The sequence below is a fragment of the Trichechus manatus genome, unplaced genomic scaffold, assembly GCF_000243295.1.
Source record: "Trichechus manatus latirostris isolate Lorelei unplaced genomic scaffold, TriManLat1.0 scaffold00009, whole genome shotgun sequence".
In the NCBI taxonomy this organism is placed as follows: domain Eukaryota; kingdom Metazoa; phylum Chordata; class Mammalia; order Sirenia; family Trichechidae; genus Trichechus; species Trichechus manatus.
This window is the reverse complement of record NW_004443945.1, coordinates 11,056,398-11,080,155: the sequence shown is the minus strand read 5'-3', so window position 1 is coordinate 11,080,155 and position 23,758 is coordinate 11,056,398. Positions and strand designations below refer to the sequence as shown.

The 23,758-nt window shown below is 37.0% G+C and overlaps 1 pseudogene; it reads right to left on the bottom strand.

Moving 5' to 3' along the window:
- Window positions 1-22,594, bottom strand: part of LOC105756952 (Krueppel-like factor 8) — a 62,083-nt pseudogene extending 39,489 nt beyond the window's left edge.
- Between the last annotated feature and the right edge of the window lie 1,164 nt (window positions 22,595-23,758).

Here is a 23,758-nt window from a genome sequence, read left to right as displayed (position 1 = left end):
TTGTACTTTTGGATAAAGGATGGTGGACTTCCTGTGGATTTTGAAGCTCAATTAACTGTCTCTTCTCCAATCCTTATATAGACTCCTAAACTATATATTTGTCTTGTGAAAAGGGCAATTTACCCTCCAAGCAATTTTAGATTCTTAATTTTAGGCATACACACTCTTTTTTAGAAGATAACCAGCCATGAGGGAGCAGATTTAGCTGTATAAGTGATTAGCAACATCTAACATACTTTTTTTTCAAATGAGGTGATGGTAAACGGTATTAATCCATAATTGCCAAGTCCAAGAATTTGAGTCTGGTATTTTGCTAAATCCAGTAAAGTGCAGTGTTTAAGAGCATGGAGTTTGGAGCCAAATCCCAGATTCTGGATTTGAATACTGATTTCTCTGCTTATTAGCTGGGTGACTTAGGATGAGTTAATTCACCTGTTTGAAACTCAGTTTCCTCATCTATATGACGGGGATAATGATAGGATCAGTGTCACAGGGCTGTTTTCAAGATTACATGAGTCAGTATATGTAAAGAGGCCAATATATAGAACAGTGCCCAGCATACTGTAAGCAATTTAAGAAATTATTATTTACTTAGAAGTGCCAGTGTAGAGAGTCAAGATAAATGCCACTTATATCATAAATCCTCAGAGAATGAGCAAACACTGAAAACTAGATAACAAGGACATTCATGTGTACTTTACTTAAATGCATGACATCTGTGTGGCAGAATGAAGGACAGCCACGAGGACAGCCAAGGTGGGGAGTCACTGTGACTTGTTGCCATAAAACTGCCCAAACAGTAATAGATCTTAAGCTAATCTCTGAGTTAAAAAGGGATAACAGAAGTATCATCTCGGGTATACACCTAGGCTGGTGTAGCCCTCACTTTTACAGGACTGATTTACTCATTGCACTTGCTAGACTTTGAACAGCAACCATTTTCACCATTTTACCTTTAAAAAAATCCTTATGCTTTGCACGTTAACAGGTGCTTAATAATTAGGGCGAGTATGTATCCCAGTTTGCCTGGGAAAGGCCTAATTTACACTTATTTTCCCACCATAATTATTAACAGCATTCTGATTTCACTCTCAAAATTTCTTGGTTGGGATAAGAGATAATGTTTACCATATCAGTAATAGCAGTTAATGAATAAATTCTCCCTATTTCTCTATCAATCATCTTCAACATATAATTTATGCCATTCCATAGCTCCACCATTTTCCCTGACAAATAAGTAATCGATAAAAGAGGTATCACATTCATGCAGGAATAGGCCTTTAATGTATTTTTATTTTAGTTTATTTCCTTATTTTTCCTTTTTTATAGAATTGAGACAAGAAAGAGTGGGAAGTTCCACAATATGTTATTTAATAGAAAACAGAATACCTTTAAATCTATTTAACCTTCATGAAAGTTAAGGTAAATATAAAAGAAAAAGCCATTTCAGGAAAGTTGTATGGAGAGGCAATTTTACAATGTAAATAGAAGCAGTTATAAAATTTCTTATTAATATTGAGAAAAAAAATCAGTTTCCTTGATCATATCTCCTACATATTTGAACCATCTGTGGGAAGGATTTTTTTATTATGCTAAATATATATGTAACAAAACATTTGTCATTTCAACATTTTTCACATGTACAATTAAGTGACGTTAATTATGTTTATCATGTTGTTTAACCATCACAATTATCCATTTCTAATTTTTTCCATTTCTCTTAACAGAAGTTAAGTGTTTCCTAAGTAATGAGTCCCCTGTTTTCCCTCCTTTCAGTCCTCCCCTGGCAACCACTGATGAACTTTGGTCTATATACACTTGCCTATTCTAGATATTTTGTATAAGTGGGATCATATATTTGCATTTTGGGACTTACTTCACTCAGCATACCATTTTCAAAGTTCTTCCATATTGTAACGTGTACCAGGACTTCATTTCCCTTTATGGCTGAGTGATATTCCTTTGTGTGTATTTACCATATTTTGTTTATCCATTCATCTGTTTATGGAAATTTAGGCTATTTCCACTTTTAGGCTATTGTGAACAGTGCCACAATGAACACTGGTGTACAAGTATCTGTGTTCATTCTTTCAGTTCTTCTGGGTATATACCTAGGAACGGAACCGCTGGGTCACATGGTAATAAATAGCTGTACCATTTTACAATATGTGGAAAGTATTTTTTGTTTATTGTTTCCAATGATTTTATTAATGCAGTGACATTTTGGAGAATGTGCTGTTACAGACACAAAATTAATTCCAATATGATAGGAGTTTCTAAAATTTTTGTTTTTAAAAGGAATGCTGTAATTAGATTAGTTCCAAGTTGGAAATGTCCATAATTTCTTGAGAGCAATTCAAAAACACTGTAAGAAATATTTTGTTAATATACTCAGACATTGCTACAATCAGCCATGTTTCTCTCCCTCTTCCATTCATTTTAACTGGATATAATTTGATCCAGTTAAAAATTCTTCAGGTATTTTATTTTATCCTCATTTATATAATTTGTCTCAGTTGAAGTTTAATGAACTTCCCTTTGTAGCAATGACACCCTCAATTATTAGCTATTGAAGATGTTGTTCAGCTCTTATTTCATCTTGGAATTTGTGCCCATTAACTACAATGGAGAGAAAATTATAATTCATGCTAGGACTGATTTTCTCTTTAAATATAGCAACAGAAAAATCATCAAAATAACAATATTGGTGGAGATGTGGCCTCTTCCTCCCCACCAATGCTCTCCCCTGCACAATTTTTACTTTTAAAATATCCGTATATTTTAGCCAATATTTTATGAATATTTGAAACATGTTTGCTACATCTAAAATTATGTTGTGCACTTCTGTTTTAAATTTCTATTTTAAAATCCTTTGCATCATGAATGTCTGGGAACAATTTATTTTCTCATTAGCTTTTTTTCCCTGGGTAGGTTAAAAAATAATCTGTCATACCACTGACTCTACAAAATATTTTCGATCACATATTTAGGATGTATTTTTTTTTTTTTACATACTCTACTGGAAACTTGAAACTCTGGTAATTGAGTTTGCTTAAGTTGTAGATACAGAGTAAAATAATTTAGAGGAGCTGATTTATCAGTGGTTAACTTTCTCCCTGTTAAAATGGCTTATTTCTACCTTGAATTTAAATCTTTTCTGAAGACAAAGAAGCAGGCAGTATCTGTTTTAAAAGTCTGACTACTGATATACAAAATAATTCTTCTAGTATATTTATTTTGATCTTTCAAATTAGCCAGGAACTAGTAGATTTAGTTGACCCCAAAGGTGTTTCAGTGCTAAAATACTACAGCAATCACTGAGTATTTGTTGTCAACATGATACTGCTCTGCCAGATTGAAAGTTATTTTCTAGCCTCATAGTAAATATAATGTAAACAGATGAGTGATCCATTTGCTACTCACTTAGGCTGGCTCACACACTTCTGCATAGACTGTGACTGGCTCAGCTTGATTGACAGAAAAATCACAGTACACAGCAGAAATTATTATCTGAGATCTAGTTCACTGACATAATGTTGTAAAGTAATTCTGTGTAGCTATGCACATAAGCATCTTTGTGGGGAGTGGACTCATTATTTCTATTATTTGAGACAAACCATTTCAGAGTTCATTAGTTAATATTTGATACAACTCTTTGAGAAGGAGTCATTTCTTTCAGAGAAGGTAGTTTCAACTTCTTAGTAGTAGTAATACTAATAACACCAAAAATAATAATAATTAACACCTATTAAGTACTCACTCTCGTCTAGGTATTGGATGAAGAGATTTGGCTGCATAACAAGGCTTAATTATTGCAAAATTCCTCTATGAGAATATTCATCCTATTAATAAGCCAATTTTACCAAAGAGGGGACTAGAGAGATTTAATTCTATGCTTAAAATCACACAGCTTGGAGGTGGCGGAGCCAGAACTCAAACCAAAGTTATCTGTCTCCAAAGCCTGTGTTCTAAAACACAGGATGTTTGTTTTGTCTGGAAAATTATAAAGTCCTAAGGAGTATTGCCAACTCCTTATTAATTGGATATTATAACTTCATTGGCCTATTTCTCTCATTTTCAGAATTATTGTAAACTTATATTTCAAGTAATAGGCTTACAGGCTGTTCCATCTCTCATTTTTTTTCTAATTTGAGGCATTTTGCAAATTGGACTCCCTTTTGTTTTAGAACACTAACAATGGAAAAGCCTAATTGAAACATGAATAAAAGAACAACCTGTATGAGATTGTCACTAAGTATTTTTAAAATGGGAAATAGATTTTTTTTAATTAGTATTCTAAGGACACGATACTTTCCATGAATTCAGCAGAAATATGTCAAGAGGTTAAAAAAATGATTAGTGGTGAAAAATCAGCTCTTTTTCTTCATCATTTCTTCCTTTCATTTTAGCTACTCGATGTTCAAGAGCAAGTTTCAGAGTCTCTTCTGACATTTCGAATTGCAATATTGATAGATTCTACGGGGACAATATTAAATGACGCAGGAAGCATCAAAAGAAGATGGAACGAATACACAGGGTCACCGTACCAAAAAGAATTGGTCAACATTCAACCATTTCAGGAGGTAGCACATGATCAGGAACCAACGGTACTGAAGGAAGAAGTCCATGCTGCACTGAAGGTATTGGCAAAAAACAAGGCTCCAGGAATTAATGGAATACCAATTGAGGTGTTTCAACAAACAGAGGCAGCACTGGAAGTGCTCACTCATCTATGCCAAGAAATTTGGAAGATAGCTACCTGGCCAACCGACTGGAAGAGATCCATATTTATGCCTATTCCTAAGAAAGGTGATCCAACCGAATGAGGAAATTATCAAACAACGTCATTAATATCACACACAAGTAAAATTTTGCTGAAAATCATTCAAAAGCAGCTGCAGCAGTATATCGACAGAGAACTGCCAGAAATTCAAGCCGGATTCAGAAGAGGACTTGAAATCAGGGATATCATTGCTGATGTCAGATGGATCTTGGCTGAAAGCAGAGAATACCAGAAAGATGTTTACCTGTGTTTTATTGACTATGCAAAGGTGTTCCACTGTGTGGATCATAACAAATTATGGAGAACATTGTGAAGAATGGGAATTCCAGAATTCTTAATTGTGCTCATGAGGAAACTGCACACAGATCAAGAGGTAGTCGTTTGAACAGAACAAGGGGTTACTGTGTGGTTTAAAGACAAGAAAGGTGTGCATCAGGGTTGTATCCTTTCACCATACCTATTTAATCTGCATGCTGAGCAAATAATCTGAGAAGCTGGACTATATGAAGAAGAATGGGGCGTCAGGATTGGAGGAAGATTCATTAACAACCTACATCGTGCAGATGACATAACATTGCTTGCTGAAAGTGAAGAGGACTTGAAGCACTTACTGATAAAGATCAAAGACCACAGCCTTCAGTATGAATTATACCTCAACATAAAGAAAACAAAAATCCTAACAACTGGACCAATAAGCAACATCATGGTTGCTTATCATGGGTGATAAATGGAGAAAAGATTGAAGTTGTCAAGAATTTCATTTTACTTGGATCCACAATCAGCACCCATGGAAGCAGCAGTCACATTGCACTGGGCAAATCTGCTGCATAAGACCTTTTTAAAGTGTTGAAAAGCAAAGATATCACCTTGCAGACTAAGGTGCACTGACCCAAACCATGGTGTTTTCAATCACCTCATATGCATGTGAAAGCTGGACAATGAATAAGGAAGACTGAAGAAGAATTGACGCCTTTGAATTGTGGTGTTGGAGAAGGATATTGAACATGCCATGGACTGCCAAAAGAACAAACAAATCTGTCTTGGAAGAAGCATAGCCAGAATGCTCCTTGGAAGCAAGGATGGCAAGACTTTATCTCACATACTTTGGACATGTTATCAGTGGGGATCAGTCCCTGGAGAAGGGCATCATACTTGGTAAAGTGGAGGGTCAGAGAAAAAGAGGAAGACCCTCAAGGAGATGGATTGACACAGTGGCTGCAACAATGGGCTTAAGCATAGCAACAACTGTGAGGATGGCGCAAGACAGGGCAGTGTTTGCTCTGTTGTGCATATGAGTCAGAGCTGACTCGACGACCCATAACAATAACAACATATGGAACTGTATTATTTTGCTTCTTTAATTATTTAGATTTCTCTTACAATTTGCAATAAATTTTGTCATTTTCGTCATATAAAAGCAGCATATTCCTTATAAAGTCTATCCTTAACCAACCAGTTGCCCTTAAGTCAGTTCTAACTCACGGCAACCCCATGTTTCCCAGAGTAGAACTGCACTCCATAGGGTTTTAAATGGCTGTTTTTTGGAAGTAGATCATCAGGCCTTTCTTCCATGGACTCAAACTTCCAATCTTTCAGTTCATAGCCGAGTGCATTAACTGTTTGCACCAACCAGGGACTCCATTTTTGGCTGATTTTGTCATATGAACTTTTACCCTGTATCAGATTTCTATTGCTGCTGTAACACATCACCAACTTAGTGGCTTAACACAAAGCAAATTCTATTATGTTAAAGTTCTAGAGGTCAAAAGTCTGAAATAGGTCTTGCTGGGCTAAAATCAAAGTCTTGGCAGGGCTGTGTTCCTTCTGGTGGCTCTAGGAGAGAATCTGTTTCCTTACTTTTTCCAGCTTCTAGAAGCTTCCTGCATGCCTTGGCTCAGCCTGTCTCGTCTTTTTCACAATGCCATCTCTCTAGTTCTTACTCTTCTACCTCTGTCTTCCCCATTTCAGGACTCTTGTGATTACATTGGGCCCACCTATATTATTTTAAAAATAATTGCATCCGTGTATGTTTTGTTTGTCTCACTTCTGAATTTGCAAAATTTCTGTGGTGGAATTAAAGTTAGGGTTTGTATTCAATGAGGCTGTCAATCAGCTCTATTTAAAATTCTTCACTTTTATTCGTTTAGTAAAATTTTGCCAAATAAGATAAAATTCTTGCACTTAAGGATCAAATACGAATTCAGCCTATTTAAGTTCAACAGATGTTTATCTATAATAGAAAGCAGTGAGGGTAACTTTTGGGAAAGGTTTTACATTCAAAGTTCGATTAATAGAAATAAACATAAACAAAAAGACAATTGAAACTCAAAGTATGTATACCCATATCTAGATGAGTTTACTAATTCATGAATTTATAGCATGTACCCTAGCAGACAATAAAAACAAAAGTTGTCTCATATCCTTCTTGACTAATCAAACTCTTGTGGTAAACTCTGTAGTCATGAGATTATACACAAGTCATCATAAATCAAGTGGAATAAAATCGGCTATGAGGTAACTTGATCCAGAAAATCTCCTGGCTTTTCTCTGAACCACGTTCAATAAATCCTGGTAATGCTAATTCAGACAATTCATGTGCCTATGTGAAAACTAATAAAGATATATTTTCCAATATCATTGTTGGGAAAAAGTTCCCATGTTTATTAATAGTAGATGAGAATTCAAAAGATTCAGGGTATGTTGAGGTTTCTATTAATAAAATATTCTAAATTGTTTATTATGTGTTAGTTATAAGGAATGTAGATTACATTCTTATTTGAATGCCAGTGTTGACCTCAACCCAGTGACACTTGTCAACTTTAAAAGTGAAGAGTGTAAAACTGCCTGGATTTCCATGGTGACTTAACTTTGCTGACCTTTTTCAGCAGTTCTTATTTTTGAGGATTTGCGGTTCAAAGGAAGGTCTGCAGTTTTAGCCCATTTCAAAGTAACATATGCTCAAATCCATGTGAAATGCATCAAACATTAACTTAGCTTCAGTGGATATTCTTTTGTTTCCTGCAGATACTTAGCAAATGTTTCCTAAATTTTGATTTGATTTTTTTTCTGTTTCCCTGATGTATGATCTACCTATCCATATATTATTTAAAATTTTTGTTTTCAACAAAGGTTATAAGAATGCATGAATAATTAAGGGTAGAAGAAAATCAATTACCCAAACAACACAACTAAAAATAATCTCACCTTTAGTCCAGCTATATATCAATGAATAACTGAGTTTTGCTCTTCATGTTTCTTTTCTCAGAGAATTTTTTAAAAATCAAAGCAAAGTGTTGGTCACCAAAGTGTGTTATAATCATATCACCAGTAGAATAAAATATTCTTCCATGATTTTTATTCTATTCTTCCTGTCTCTAGATGTTTTATATGTGTATAAGTTTATATTAGGTCACATAATACTTGCATGGTATCGGGAGGGACATGTTATCAGGAGGGACCAGTCCCTGGAGAAGGACATCATGCTTGGTAAAGTAGAGGGTCCGCAATAAAAAGAAAGACCCTCTGTGAGATGGATTGACACAGTGGCTGTGAGAATGGGCTCAAGCATAACAACAATTGTGAGGATGGTACAGGACCAGGCAGTGTTTTTGTTCTGTTGTGCATAGGGTCACTATGAGTTGGAACCAACTCAACAGTACCTAACAACAACAACATAATACTTATATAGACTTTAAAATAACTTCTACATTTAATTCACCAATGGTTGAAAAAACACGAAGTCGTAAGCTTTATCGTCATAACTGTAGCTTTTAAATCTGTTCTTCTGATCATAACAGCCGCAAGGTAATGAAGATATTTTCTAGCATCAGTCATGATGGCATGGAATTAGAAGGGAGTCGGCTCATTTTGGCAACATACTTCCCTTGGGTTTGATGCTGGTTAATTTAAGGCTTATAGCTAATAGGTCTTATCACCTCTTATGACATAGAATTGGCCAGAGGCCCAGACCAAGAACATTTAATTGGATGAATGATTATTAATTATGACTACAGTATAAACCAAAGGATTTAAGGAATGGAGTTGTTATGTTCATCACAACTGGCAACTCTGGCAAATGTAGTAGCTCTTATCCTCTCAGCACTGGCAGACTGACCTATAGTTAATCTCGTGTAGGGTTTCCAATATCAGAAAAGGTTCAGGTTAATATGATCACCAAGTTCTGTGGCTCAGACTCCCAGCAAGGTTGATGTAACATAATCTGGGAGCCACCAGATGTCGTACATACATTGTTCATTATTTGATTTCTCCAAATACATGCCGTGAGCACTGGAAAGAAAAAAAAAGTTGTTCCAACTGTTAAGAGGTTAGGAGGATGCTGTCCAGAGCAGTGTTGAGTTTACTGATAAAATTTACTTCCTTTAATGTTGTACATGCAGTTTATAAAAGAACTGTTACCTCATTCATTGGAAGTATCTTAACATGAAACATGATAATAATTTTAATAATGGTTGGGTTTTCCTGAACACATGTTAAAAATACCATCAAGCTAATTCTTTACTTTTTCATCATTCAATAAACTAATCTAGATTGGGTGTCTTCTATTTAATCACTGCTTGCTGAGTGTTGAGGATATAGAGCTAAATGAGGTTTTCCTCCCTCTACAAGGATCTTACGATCTAGTCACTGTGTCAGATATTCGGGTAAGTAAACTAACTAATAGAACACAACTGTGATGCAGTCTCAGGTTGGGTTGTCTGGAAGCAGATACTGAGATGGAGTTTGGGGTATGTTTATTAGGAATGGACACCTGTTGAAGGATGGGGTGGAAGCAGAATTGGGCAGAGGGAGAAATCAAATTGTGTTGAAGGTCAGCCAAAACATTGGTCAGCGCGTTACAGCGGGTTGTTCTGGAGCAAATAGTGCCCATCTGAGTTGTTCCATGTCAGGCTGGGCTTTAAATCTCTACCTTGTTCACGTACCTTGGCCGGATGTGGGCTGCCCTGGCGGGGGGGTGCATGACCTGCGTAAGGAAGCTGTCTACAGTTGAGGCTGACCTTGAAGCAACTGGAAAGCAAATCCTTTCTTTATCTCTGAGTCACCCACACACAAAATGCTATGAGATCCCAGAAGGTAACAATTCAGCCTTGGGATTTAGTTCATAGATGGTTTAAGGAGGCATCATGATGAATCTTAAAAACAATAAGAGAATAATAACTAAGATTTACTGAGCAATTACTACATTCCAGATATAAAATTCTTTTCATAGATCATCTCATTTAATCTTTATCATAAACTAAAGATAAATACGTAACTATCATTCTCAAGTTACAAAGGAAGATATAGCAGTTGGAGAATCTAGTAACTTGCCCAAGCCTACACAGTTGGTAAGAGGTAGACCTGAGATTCAATCCTAGGTTGTATGACTTCTGGACCCATTGGGTATATGCAGTGTCCTTCAGGTGCATGGGCTGGGTTGTTATTGTGGGGAAAGAGTTCTGTAAAGACACAAAGTGTCTAGCAAAATTCCTGACCTAGAGTGTAAGCTTAATAAATATTTGTTAAGGAAGTTAAAGGGAAGGGAAAGAGGAAGAAAGAAAGTTACAATTAAAGAATTGCAAAAAGATAGATATTATTGGATAACTGAGTCCCGTGCTTCCATTTTTCCCCCTAAGATGTACATATAGTTGACACTTCGTTCCTCAGTGCATGTCAGAGTTGCCCTAATACTTCAAGGTTGTTTACAGAGATCCTTGCCACTTACCAGACTACCTCATTGCCTTACAGACCATGTGATTGTTGTTGTTGTTGTTAGGTAGCCTCAAGTCGGTTCTGACTCATAACGACTCTATGTACATGAGAAAGAAACACTGCCCTGTCCTGCACCATCCTCACAATCGTTGTCAAGTTTAAGCCCATTGTTGCAGCCAATGTGTAAATCTATCTTATTGAGTGTCTTCCTCTTTTTCTCTGACCCTCTACTTTACCAAACATGATGTCCTTCTCCAGGGACTGATCCCTCCTGACAACATGTCCAAAGTATGTGAGACGTAGTCTCGGCATCCTTGCATATAAGGAGCATTCTGGTTGTACTTCTTCCAAGACAGATTTGTTCATTCTTTTGGCAGTCCATTCAATATTCTTCTCCAATGCCACATTTCAAAGGCATCAATTCTTCTTTGGTCTTCATTATTCATCATCCGATTTTCACATGCATATGAGGCAATTGAAAACACCATAGCTTGGGTCAGGTGCACCTTAGTTTTCAGGGTGACATCTTTGCTTTTCAACACTTCAAAGAGGTCTTTTGCAGCAGATTTGCCCAATGCAATGCATCTTTTGATTTCTTGACTGCTGCTTCCATGGGTGTTGACTGTGGAGCCAAGTGAAATGAAATCCTTGACAACTTCAGTCTTTTCCCCGTTTATCATGATGTTGCTTATTGGTCCGGTTGTGAGGATTTTTGTTTTCTTTATGTTGAGGTGTAATCCATACTGAAGGCTGTAGCCTTTGATCTTCATCAGTAAGTGCTTCAAGTCCTCTTGACTTTCAGCAACCAAAGCTGTGTCATCTGCATAATGCAGGTTGTTAATGAGTCTTCCTCCAGTACTGATGCCCCATTCTTCATATAGTCCAGCTTCTTAGATTATTTGCTCAGCACACAGATTGAATAAGTATGATGAAAGGATACAACACTGATGCACACCTTTCTACTTTAAACCACGCAGTATCTCCTTGTTCTGTTCCAATGACTGCCTCTTGATCTATGCACAGGTTCCTTATGAGCACAATTAAGTGTTCTGGAATTCCCATTCTTTGCAATGTTATCCATAATTTGCTATGATCCACACAGTTGAATGCCTTTGCATAGTCAATAAAACACAGGTAAACATCTTTCTGGTATTCTCTGCTTTCAGCCAGGATCATCTGACATCAGCAATGATATCCCTGGTTTTAAGTCCTCTTCTGAATCCAGCTTGAATTTCTGGCAGTTTCCTATTGATATACTGCTGCAGCCACTTTTGAATGATCTTAAGCAAAATTTTATCTGTGTGTGATATTAATATTGTTCGATAGTTTCCGCATTCAGTTGGATCACCTTTCTTGGGGATAGGCATATATATGGAGCTCTTCCAGTCGGTTGGCCAGGTATCTGTCTTCCAGATTTCTTGGCATAGGTGAGTGAGCACTTCCAGAGCTGCATCCATTTGTCGAAACATCTCAATTGGTATTCTGTCAATTCCTGGAGCCTTCTTTTTCACCAATGCCTTCAGTGCACCTTGGACCTCTGCCTTCAGTAGCATCAGTTCCTTCTCATATGCTACCTCCTGAAATGGTTGAACATAGACCAATTCCTTTTGGTACAGTGACTCTGTATATTCCTTTCATCTTCTTTTGATGCTTCCTGCATCATTTAATATTTTCCCCATAGAATTCTTCAATATTGCAACTTAAGACTTGAATTTTTTCTTCAGTTCTTTCAGCTTGAGAAATGCCACGTGTGTTCTTCCCTTTTGGTTTTCCATCTCCAGGTCTTTGCACATGTCATTATAATATTTTACTTTGTCTTCTGGAGCCACCCTTTAAAATCTTCTGTTCAGCCCTTTTACTTCATCATTTCTTCCTTTCGCTTTAGCTACTCTACATTCAAGAGCAAGTTTCAGAGTCTTTTCTGACACCCATTTTGGTCTTTTCTTTCTTTCCTGTCTTTTAAATGACTTCTTGCTTTCTTCATGTATGTTGTCCTTGATGCCATTCCACAACTCGTCTGGTCTTCAGTCATTAGTGTTAAACGGGTCAACTCTGTTCTTGAGATGGTGTCTAAATTCAGGTGAGATACTCAAGGTTGTACTTTGGCTCTTGCTGACTTGTTCTTATTTTCTTCAGTTTTAATCTGAACTTGCATATGAGCAATTGATGGTCTGTTCCACAGTCGGCCCCTGGCCTTGTTCTTACTGATGATATTGAGCTTTCCCATCGTCTCTTTCCACAGATGTAGTTGATTTGATTCCTGTGTATTCCATCTGGTGAGGTCCACCTGTATAGTTGCCATTTATGTTGGTGAAAAAAGGTATTTGCAATAAAGAAGGTGTTCGTGTTGCAAAATTCTATCATGAGAATGTGATTCTTACCTGAAAAATATTCTTGCCATCCCTGGAGTACTGTAACAGACTATCTATTAGATTTGACTTCCCAGCAGCTGATGGGCTTCTACTTTTGTGTCCCCTTCCTAAATTTCTCCTTTTCTACCCATCTTGTGTTCATCTCATCTCACCATATAGTGGGATTTGTGTCTTTTGCTCAGTTATCAAGGCCAATGGAAATGAATCGCCACAAGCCACAAGCCTGATTTCAGTAATAAGATAGCAGCATTTTTATTGATCCTGTCTACTTTAAGCATGTAATGTTGCTAAGGGTTATTAAAAGGCTATTAATGATGTTACTTATGACACCTGTGTAGGCCTGTTGACACTATATTCTCTTTCAACCTCACAAAAGGATTTGAAGATCTCGCTGATTAGATTTGCAAATTCCTGGCAGTATTTTGACTTGGTTGGCTCTATTTTAAAGAATATGCTTCATGGTTTCTGGGGCTGAGAATAGCTCCATGTAGAAATGTTATTGTTGTTGTTGTTGTGAGGTGCCATCGAGTTGGTTCCTACTCATAGTGACCCTTTGTACAACAGAACAAAATACTGCCCGGTCCTGCACCATCTTCACAATTGTTGCTATGCTTGAGCCCATTGTTGTGGCCACTGTGTCAATCCATCTCGTTGAGGGTTTTCCTCTTTTTTGCTTACCCTCTACTTTACCAAGCATGATGTCCTTCTCCAGAGACTGGTCCCTCCTGACAACATGTTCAAAGTATGTGAGATAAAGTCTCGCTATCCTTGCTTCTAGTGAGCATTCTGGCTGTACTTCTTCCAAGACAAATTTGTTCTTCTGGCAGTCCATGCTATATTCAGTATTCTTTGCCAACATCATAGTTCATCAGACAGTATTTCGCTGCTATTCAGAAGGTTTTCACCGGCCAATTTTTTCAGAAGAGAACAGCTAGGTCCTTCTTCCTAGTCTACCTTAGTCTGGAAGCTCTGCTGAACCCTATCCACCAAGGATGACCCTGCTGGTATTTGAAATACCGGTGGCAAAGCTTCCAGTATCACAGCAACACCCAAGCCACCACAGTATGACAAACTGTAGAAGTAGAGGCTCGCTTTCACTGGTAATATTCTGGAGAAAGTATGATGAAACAAAGAGGGAGGTGGTGCTCATACTTGTTTTAATATGATTTTAGAAGACTTTGCATGTCAGAAAAATCAATTCTGATGGTATAGCAGATAGGCCACCAGAACCCAAACTTCCAACAGTAGAAATTCATTGTTTCAATCTAAAAGAATTTCTATAAAATGCAAAGTTCCAGAAGTTGGGACATTTGTGATTAGCTGGTCCTGTTGTTTGTGTTATAGGGAGCAGGAGAAAGAACAGAGGAGGTGCATAATCTCTGAAGGCACATTCTGATTAATTTTCTGTTTTTATCTTGGGCTAATTCTAGGGCTTACATGTACTTAAATATATAGATATAATAGCAGTATCCAAAGTAAATTTAATTTTATCATTTTAACCATTTTCATGAAAGGAAATCTTACAACAAAAGGAAATAAAAGCAGAGATGCTCTGCCTGATAGGTGGTGGGAGTAGGACCAACACCTTCCCCCTTTTCCTGAGGAAGAACTAAGGAGGAGGCTGTTAGCAGCTTCTTCATGTTTAATGATGTTTGAGAGGAAGTGTGAGATCATAATTCTTGACTCAAAGTGAAATTTAAAATTATGGAATATTTTCGTATAGATATTTTGCATGTGCTAATTATTGGAGGCATATTTATTTTAATACTTAGTCTTTAATTTAACTAATTAAATTAGATTTTTTTTGTATTATCAGGTGATTTACAGAATCAATGTACTGGGTGAGAGTAACTCTGAAGCCAGATGCCTGGAATTTTATACCACTTTCACTACTTACCTTAGACAAATTCCTTGTTCTTTCTATGCTTCAGTTTCCTCTTCAGAAAATTGTATCTACCTCACAGGTACTAATGTAAGAATTAATACATATAAAACACTTAGAATGGCCCCTGACATATGGTATGTGTTATATAAATATTTTCTTTTTTTATAATTATTAATATTATATTCTGAACCTTGCATTTTCAAAAAGATTGCAAAATTTCTACAGTCAGAGGTATTGTTTTTATCTCTTATTATCTGAATAATTAGAATGATGTTCAGAAAAGTAATTAATTAGTTAACCAACTATTTGTTGAGCACCTGTATTGACACAGGGGCACTGTTAGGGGTTGAGAGCAAAAAGATGAATAGAACAGAGATTTTTGAGAAATGTGCAATCTAATGATCCTAAATTAGGTAAAAATACAATATAATTAAATGAAGTTAATTTAATTTAATGCAAATTAATGTAATTGAAGAACTTGAATGTTGTTGTTGTCGTTAGGTGCTGTCTAGTCAGTTCCAGACTCATAGCGACCCTATGCACAACAGAACAAAACGCTGCTCGGTCCAGCAACATCCTCACAATTGTTGCCGTTTGAGCCCATTGATGTAGCCACTGTGTCAGTCCATCTCGTCGAGGGTCTCCCTCTTTTTCACTGACCCTCTACCAAGCATGATGTCTTTCTCCAGGGACTGGTCCTTCCTGAAAAAGTGTCCAGAGCACATGATACAAAATCTCACCATCCTTGCTTCTAAGGAAGATTATGGTTGTACTTTTTCCAAGGCAGATTTGTTCTTCTGGCAGTCCATGGTATGTTCAATATTCTTCGCCAACCCCCTTAATTCAAAGTCATCAACTCTTCTTTGGCCTTCCTTACTCATTGTCCAGCTTTCACATGCATATAAGGTGATTGAAAATACCATGGCTTGGGTCAGGCACACCTTAGTCCTCAAAATGACGTCTTTGCTTTTTAACACTTAAAAGAGATCTTTTGCAGCAGACTCGCCCAATGCAATGAATCTTTTGATTTCTTCACTGCTGCTTCCATTAGTGTTGATAGTGGATCATGTAAAATGAAATTCTTCAAAATTTCAATATTGTCTTCGTTTATCATGATGTTGCTTATTGGTCCGGTTGTGAGGATTTTTGTTTTCTTTATGTTGAGGTGTAATCCATACTGAAGGCTGTAGCCTTTGATCTTCATCAGTAAGTGCTTCAAGTCCTCTTGACTTTCAGCAACCAAAGCTGTGTCATCTGCATAATGCAGGTTGTTAATGAGTCTTCCTCCAGTGCTGATGCCCCATTCTTCATATAGTCCAGCTTTTCAGATTATTTGCTCAGGATACAGATTAAGTATGGTGAAAGGATACAACCCTGACACACACCTTTCCTGTTTTTAAACCATGTAGTATCCCCTTGTTCTGTTCGAATGACTGTCTTTTGGTCTACATACAGGTTCTGCATGAGCACGATTAAGTGTTCTGGAATTCCCATTCTTCCCAATGTTATCCATAATTTGTTATGATCCACACAGTTGAGTGCCTTTGCATAGTCAATAAAACACAAGTAAATATCTTTCTGGTATTCTCTGCTTTCAGCCAGAATCTGTCTGACATCAGCAATGATATCCCTCATTCCATGTCCTCTTCTGAATCTGGCTTGAATTTCTGGCAGTTCTCTGTCGATGTACTGCTGCAACCGCTTCTGAATTATCTTCAACAAAATTTTACTTGTGTGTGACATTAACGATATTTTTTGATAATTTCTGTATTTTGTTGTATCACCTTTCTTTGGAACGGGCACAAATATGGATCTCTTCTAGTCGGTTGGTCAGGTAGCTCAAATTTCTTGGCATAGACTAGTGAGTGTTTCCAGTGTTGCATCCATTTGTTGAAAATCTCAACTGGTATTCCAACAATTCCTAGACTCTTCTTTTTGCAAATGCCTTCAGTGCAGCTTGTATTTCTTCCTTCAGTAACCGTCGGTTTTTGATCATGTGCTACCTCCTGAAATGGTTGAACATAGACCAATTCTTTTTGGTACAGTGACTCTGTGTATTCCTTCCATCTTCTTTTGGTGTTTCCTGCTTCATTCAATATTTTGCCCACAGATCGTTCAATATAGCAACTCAAGGCTTGAATTTTTTCTTCAGTTCTTTTAGCTTGAGAAAAGCCGAGTGTGTTCTTCCCTTTTGGTTTTCCATCTCCAGATCTTTGCATATTTCATTATAATGCTTTCCTTTGTCTTCTTGGGCCACTCTTTGAAATCTTCTGTTCAGCTCTTTTACTTCATCCTTTCTTCCTTTTGCTTTAGCTACTCTACATTTAAGAGCAAGTTTCAGAGTCTCTTCTGATATCCATTTTGGTCTTTTCTATCTTTCCTGTCTTTTTAATGACCTTTTGCTTTCTTCATTTATGATGTCTTTGATGTCATCCCACAACTCTTCTGGTCTCCAGTCATTAGTGTCCAATGCATCAAATCTATTCTTCAGATGGTCTCTAAATTCAGTATACAATCGCACATCTGGCCATTTCTCCTTCCAAGCAAAGTGAGCAACCTGGTGAACTGCTTGAAGTTCTGCCCACTGGGACTATTTCCCTTCACCACTGTCTTCACTTCATTGTCCTATTTAGAAGCAGAGATGGGGGAAGAGAGATGCCAAGCCACATGAAGATTTCCTAGAAGCAGAATCTCAGAAGAGACAAGGACCTTCATCTAGAGCCGACATAGAAAGAAAAGCTTCCCCTAGAACAGTCACCTTGAATTCAGACTTCTAGTTTCCAAAAATGTGAGAAAATAAATTGTTAAAGCCATCCACTTGTGGTATTTTTGTTATGGCAGCAGTAGATAACTAAGACAAGTGGGATCACACAATATTTGTGCTTTTGTGTCTGACATATTTCACATAGTATAATGTTTTCAAGGTTCATCCATGTCATAGTGTGTCAGAACTTTAGTTCTCTTTATGGCTGAATAATACTCCATTGTGTGTATATACCATGTTTTGTTTGCCCATTTATCTCTTGATGGACACTTGAATTGTTTCTGCCTTTTGATTATTGTGGATAATGCTGCAACAAACATTGGTGTACAAATATCCATCTGAGCCCCTGTTTTCAATTTTTTGGGATATATACCTAAATTAGAATTGCTGGGTTATATGGTAATTCTATGTTTAACTTTTTGAGGAAGCACCAAAGTGTTTTTCACAGCAGTTGCACTGTGTTGAATTCCCAACAACCATGCACCAGGATTCTAATTTCTGTATATCCTCAACAACACTTGTTATTTTCCATTTTTTTGATAATAGCCATCCTCGTGGGTATGAAGTGGTGTCTCATTGTGGTTTTGATTTGCATTTCCATAATGACTAATGATATTGAGCATCTTCTCATGTACTTATTGGCCATTTGTTTATTTGGGGGAAATGTTTATTGAAGTCCTTTGCACATTTTTTAATTGAGTTATGGGCTTTTTTTTTTCAATGCTTAGCCTATAGTAAAATTCAATATATAGATGTTACATGAATGAATAACACAGTCAGAGTTTCCACAGCAACTAATTAATATAAAATCCATGAAAAATAATAAATTTATTGATTACATATGGAAATGGAAATCCCAGCAAATCTCCAACTTTTTAAAGCTATGTTCATACAGGAAAAGAAAATCTTCCATACTGAGCTCACCATTTGAAATCTTTCCCACCTTCTTGCTGTTTTCAATGCTAATGAACCCCCATCCCTTCTAGGACCTATGCTCAACAGGTCTTCATTTAGGAATGGATTAATTTCCCAAAGTTAGCCTCTAACTGATAACATAACCTTTTTTTTTTTTAGAGGAAAGAAAGAAAACAAAACAAAAAAAGCCTCTACTTGATCAAGGCACCAACATTTCTAAGCGAGAACATTACCATATGTTGAAAACATCATGGTTTTCAGAGTCAGATGTGGGTTCATAATTTGGGTTTGATTCTTGTGTGACCAAGCTTGTGACTACAGGAAATTTATTATGAATTTTAGTTTCCTCACCATAAAATGAGGATTAACATCTCCCTCATATGGTTGGTTTAAAGATAAAGAATGAAACAGGGATGATAATACTTGGCATAGTGAGCATAGCATGTTACCACAGAAGGCATCCAATACACTTTGGATACTCACCTCTCCACCATATCATGCCTTCCTATTTCTGGAAGCCACTCCCTTTGTGGAGATCTAAATCATAAAAAAACAAAAACCAAGGCCATTGCTGTCGAGTCAATTCCAACTCATAGCTAGCTTATAGGACAAAGTAGAACTGCCCCTTATGGTTTCCAAGAAGTGGCTGGTGGATTCAAACTGCTGACGTTTTGGTTAGCAGCCAAGCTCTTAACCACTGTGCCACCATGACTCCAAAATCATAAAACTGGCCCCAAAATATTTATTGTGAATAACAGTCCATTGAATTCTTTGTGATTGCTTATGTTGAGTGGTATGGCAGTTTTCCAGAGTAAGGAACACTCTTTCCAGTGGTTCTGTGGTTGATTTAACCCTACTCACTCCATTCTTCTATTATACAGGTGAGCATGACCTTCAGAATCAACTAAACAGATTACTTCTTCCCTTAGACAAAGAGATTGGTTAAGGGATGGGCATGTGACCTCAACCAAGATAATTCTTCCCTGGTTTTCCAGTCTAAATGTTTGTGAAACTATCTCTTTCCATTGGACTGGAGAAGTTGGCAAGATATGAGTCCAGGGAATCATCAGATATCTTGCCCACCACATGAAAAACTATCTCAGGAAGGAATAAGAGAGAGAGAGTCTTTTGATATCAGTTGAATCCCTGGATACAGCTATTCTTGAAACCACCTTTATCCTTAGACTTCTCTACTTTATTCTTAAACTGGTTTGAGATAGTTTTCTGTTATTCGCAATGAAAAGAATTCTGAAAAATACACATTTTTGTTTTTAAAAGTTACTCTGTCTAAAAGAAAAAACAATATTAATCAGCCCTTTTATGCGTTTATAATTTTCTGAAAATAATTTATGTTGGAAAATTTGAAAATATTTAATATTTTTCCATTTTTTTAGGTCCCTGGCATTCATAGCAAGACTGAACCTTATAAAGTGGAAACAGACTTGATTGTACTAAGGGAAGTGTCTTAATATTGGAGCTGGCTAACTAATTCTTATATTCAAATGTCCCTCAGGAACAGAAGAGACCACCTGGCCTAAGAGTCCCAAGAAAAGTGAACACCAGCACCAAAACCAAAACCAGAGACATGTTGAGAATATTCAAAGGTGTTAATCAGGGCAAGTGCTTGACTAAGCTGCTGGATACAAGCCCCTGACAGCTTCTCCAGAATCTCTGAAATATCTGCAGTGTCGTACTCTACACCTCACCACTCTCTGGTGACAACATATTTGGTATAATTAAAGCAAAAATATTAAAGGGAGCAAAGCTAGATAAAAAAAAAAATTAAGAAAAAAGACACATTACAATGATGTAATACAAGACTAAACATTTCCCCAAAGTCACAAAACCCAGGAGCTCAGAGTCTTTTTAGAGAATATTACCTACAAGCATGCTATATGTTAGAAATCATCCGATATTCACTTCATTCATCCATTCAGCAAATACTTATTGAGTTCCCATGGAGTGCCAATTACTGTTCTGAATACTGGGGATACAGCATTGTACAAAACAGAAGGAAATCTTTCACTCATGGAAACTACATTCCATTGTGGAGACAACTTACAATATAAATAAGCAAAATATGTAGAAAATCACACTGCATGGAAGAGGGAAATGGAAAGCTTTGAGTGAGAGCGTACTTTTAAAAGGACAACTGAGAAAACCCTCACAAATAGGATACTTTATCAAAGAACTGAAGGAAGTGAGGGAACAATCCATCCAGATATTATTTGGGGTAAGAGTATTTAAAGAGGTGAGAAGAGCAAGCATGAAAGTCCTCAAGCAGGAATGTGACTGGTGTGTTGGAAAAGGAAGTCAATTGAATGGTGAGGAGTGTAGGCAGAATAATAGGAGATGGAGTCAGAAAGATAGCAGGGGACAGATCTTGTAGAACCTGGGAGTTGATGTAGGATTGGGCTTTTATTCTGCACAGAGGGAAGCCATTTAAGAGTTTTGAGGGAAGGAGTAAAATGATCTGACTTAAGTTTTCCAAGGATCCTTCTGGCTAATGTGTTAAAATGGTCCTGTGGTGGGGCAGGGCAGAATCAGGGAAACCAGTTAAACCACCACGGTGATAATCAAGGTGAGAGATGGTGGCTTGATCCAGGTAAAGGTGGAGGTGGAGAGGAAGTTCAGATTCTGGTTATATTTGGAGGATAGACTCAACAGATACCAACTGAATACGTTTAAAAATCCCTAACAAAGGCAACATTTTCAAACCAATATTTTTTTGCTACCAAGAAAAACGAAGATTAAAATATAGCTCCTGCCTATAATGAGTTTACAATGTTCATCAGTGTCAAATATGTAACATGTAAAGAATGTTATATCATATGCAGTGAACTTCATTAACCCCAGAGCTTAGAAAAGAAAACCATTCCAAGAAGAATAGTAATCTGAAGACCTGGGAAATAACCCTCCAAGCCTTGCTTTACTTATGGATATGTGTACAGAAGAGATTTCTAGACTTTTTTTTTTTCATTCTCTCTGCCTCCTTCTCACCATTCTTTTCCTCTGCCTTGCTTTCACTCATATATATGATTGTAGATTTATATCCAAGGTCAGCTGCATAATTTGTGGGACCCAGTGAAAACTGGAAATATGGGCCGGAAAAAAAAAATGCTGTTAAAAAGATACTAAAAGATATCTCCTTTTCCTTTCCTTTGCAGTCTCTCTTGACTTGTCATGGTGTTTTGGTTTTGTTGCTGTTGTTTGTTTTGTTTTGGATTTTTATGGTATTTATTGTTGTTTTCAGTAAAGAAAATTCAATTTTAAATTAGAATGAATTTTACTGTTCGTCTTTATATTGTGCAATGACAATTTTGAATGCAAATACGTTGTTGTTGTTGTTAGGTGTTGTCCAGTTGGTTCTGTCTCCTATCGTGCCTACGTACAACAGAACAAAACACTGCCTAGTCCTGTGCCGTTCTCACAATTGTTGTTTGAGCCCTTTGTTGCAGCCACTGTGTCAGTCCATCTTGTTGAAGGTCTTCGTCTTTTTTGCTGACCCTCTACTTTACCAGGCATGATGTCCTTCTCCAGGGACTGATCCCTCCTGATAACATGTCCAAAGTACATGAGATGAAGTTTTGCTATCTTTGCTTCTGAGGAGCATTCTGGCTGTACTTCTTGCAAATATAAGAGCATTTAACTATATGTAGAATCATCAAAATTACACAATTTGTGTTTCTTAACTCATACATGTATATATATTTAATTAACCCCTGAACAGTGGAAATACTGCACAAAACTAACTGAACTATTTTTATTTCATTTCTCAATATTTGCACCTTCTGTCAACATTTTCTACCTAGGATTACTGATGAGTAAGTAATAAAGGACTGGAAGGAAAATGAACTAGGGGTTGCTTTCTTTTTCCTTTCCTTCTCTGCTAACATTTTTAGCATAAGTGGTTGGCTAATACAGGGAACTAACGCAACTAAGAAAAGATATTATAGGACTTCTTGGTCGTTTGTGTTTCTTAGCGTGCCATTGCCTTCTTTTTATATTCGAAGAAGGAAGTTCTAGTTTGAAACGGAAAGTGTGGCTTCTAAGGGCTGCCAGCAACCCCATCTACTCAGTAGTAGACATAGCATGCTTACCTCGTTCACATTCTGTGTCTTGCCAAACTCCCAGGCATTGTAGGTCTGTGGGGTTTCTGTGCTCATGGGGCGTCGAGAATGTAAATGGAGGCTGGAAATGGCAGACATACATATGGTTGCTTATCGCCTCTGCTTATGCACATACTCCGTCATCCCATCAGACTTCACTTACAAAACACATGTTCAAAGATTATTAAGAATTTCAAGACAGCAACAGTACAGTATAAAACCAAGTGCAAGGCAACTGCACAAATGGCACATCCATGACCCAGCTCTGTCTGTATCTCACATTTCTTTATAACAGCCCCTCTTCTGTGCTCGCAGGATTCAAGATGAAAATTCCTATATCCTCAGTTTTGGAGGAGGAGGCTCACAGGATTTCTGCAGCAGTGTTTTCACTACTTTTTCTATCTTCTCTCCCTCTTCTATTCTGGCTTCACTCCTTCATGGATTTCCAGTGGAAACATCAAAATCTTTTTAGTCTCTCCTTAAATTATATAGAGCCGTTCCTATTCCCACACCTAACCCCAGACTTTGCCCAGGCAGAACCCAAGCCCTGGAGGAGAGTGTACTTTTCTAACCTCAATTACTTATGAAATATCCCTGCAATATAATATTTGCCCATTAATATAATTACCTACTCAAGAGGAATTTGACTGTTATCTTATTTGCTCTGTACAAACTTTTTTTCACATTTCTGAAAGTGGGATACAACTTAAAATTAATGTGCATATTTAATTTATATGGTTTCTGGAATGTTAACATTAGAGGAGGAAATGTGTAATATAACCAAAGATCTATTTGAAAAATATTCAATGGCATTTCAAAAAATAATTAAAAGGAAACATATGGCATCCACCCCTTTCCCAGGTAGTACTTTGTATATACCTTTATTATAGTACTCAGCACTCAAAATTGCAAGTATTTACTATATACTCGTCTCTTCTACTACACTGTGAGTATCCTGAGGGCAAAGACAGCGTTATATTTAGATATACACCCCCAACACCACCTGCAGAGCTAATTTTAGGCTCCTAATAAAAGGTATTCAACATTTATGTCCTGAAAAATTGACGGACTGTTTCTTACTTTTTTTAAAAATTGTACTTCAGGTGAAGGCTTACAGAACAAATACTTTCTCATGAAACAGTAGTACACATATTGTTTTATGACATTGGTTAACAACCCCACAACATGTCAACCCTCTAACTTCTCAACCATTTTTTTGGT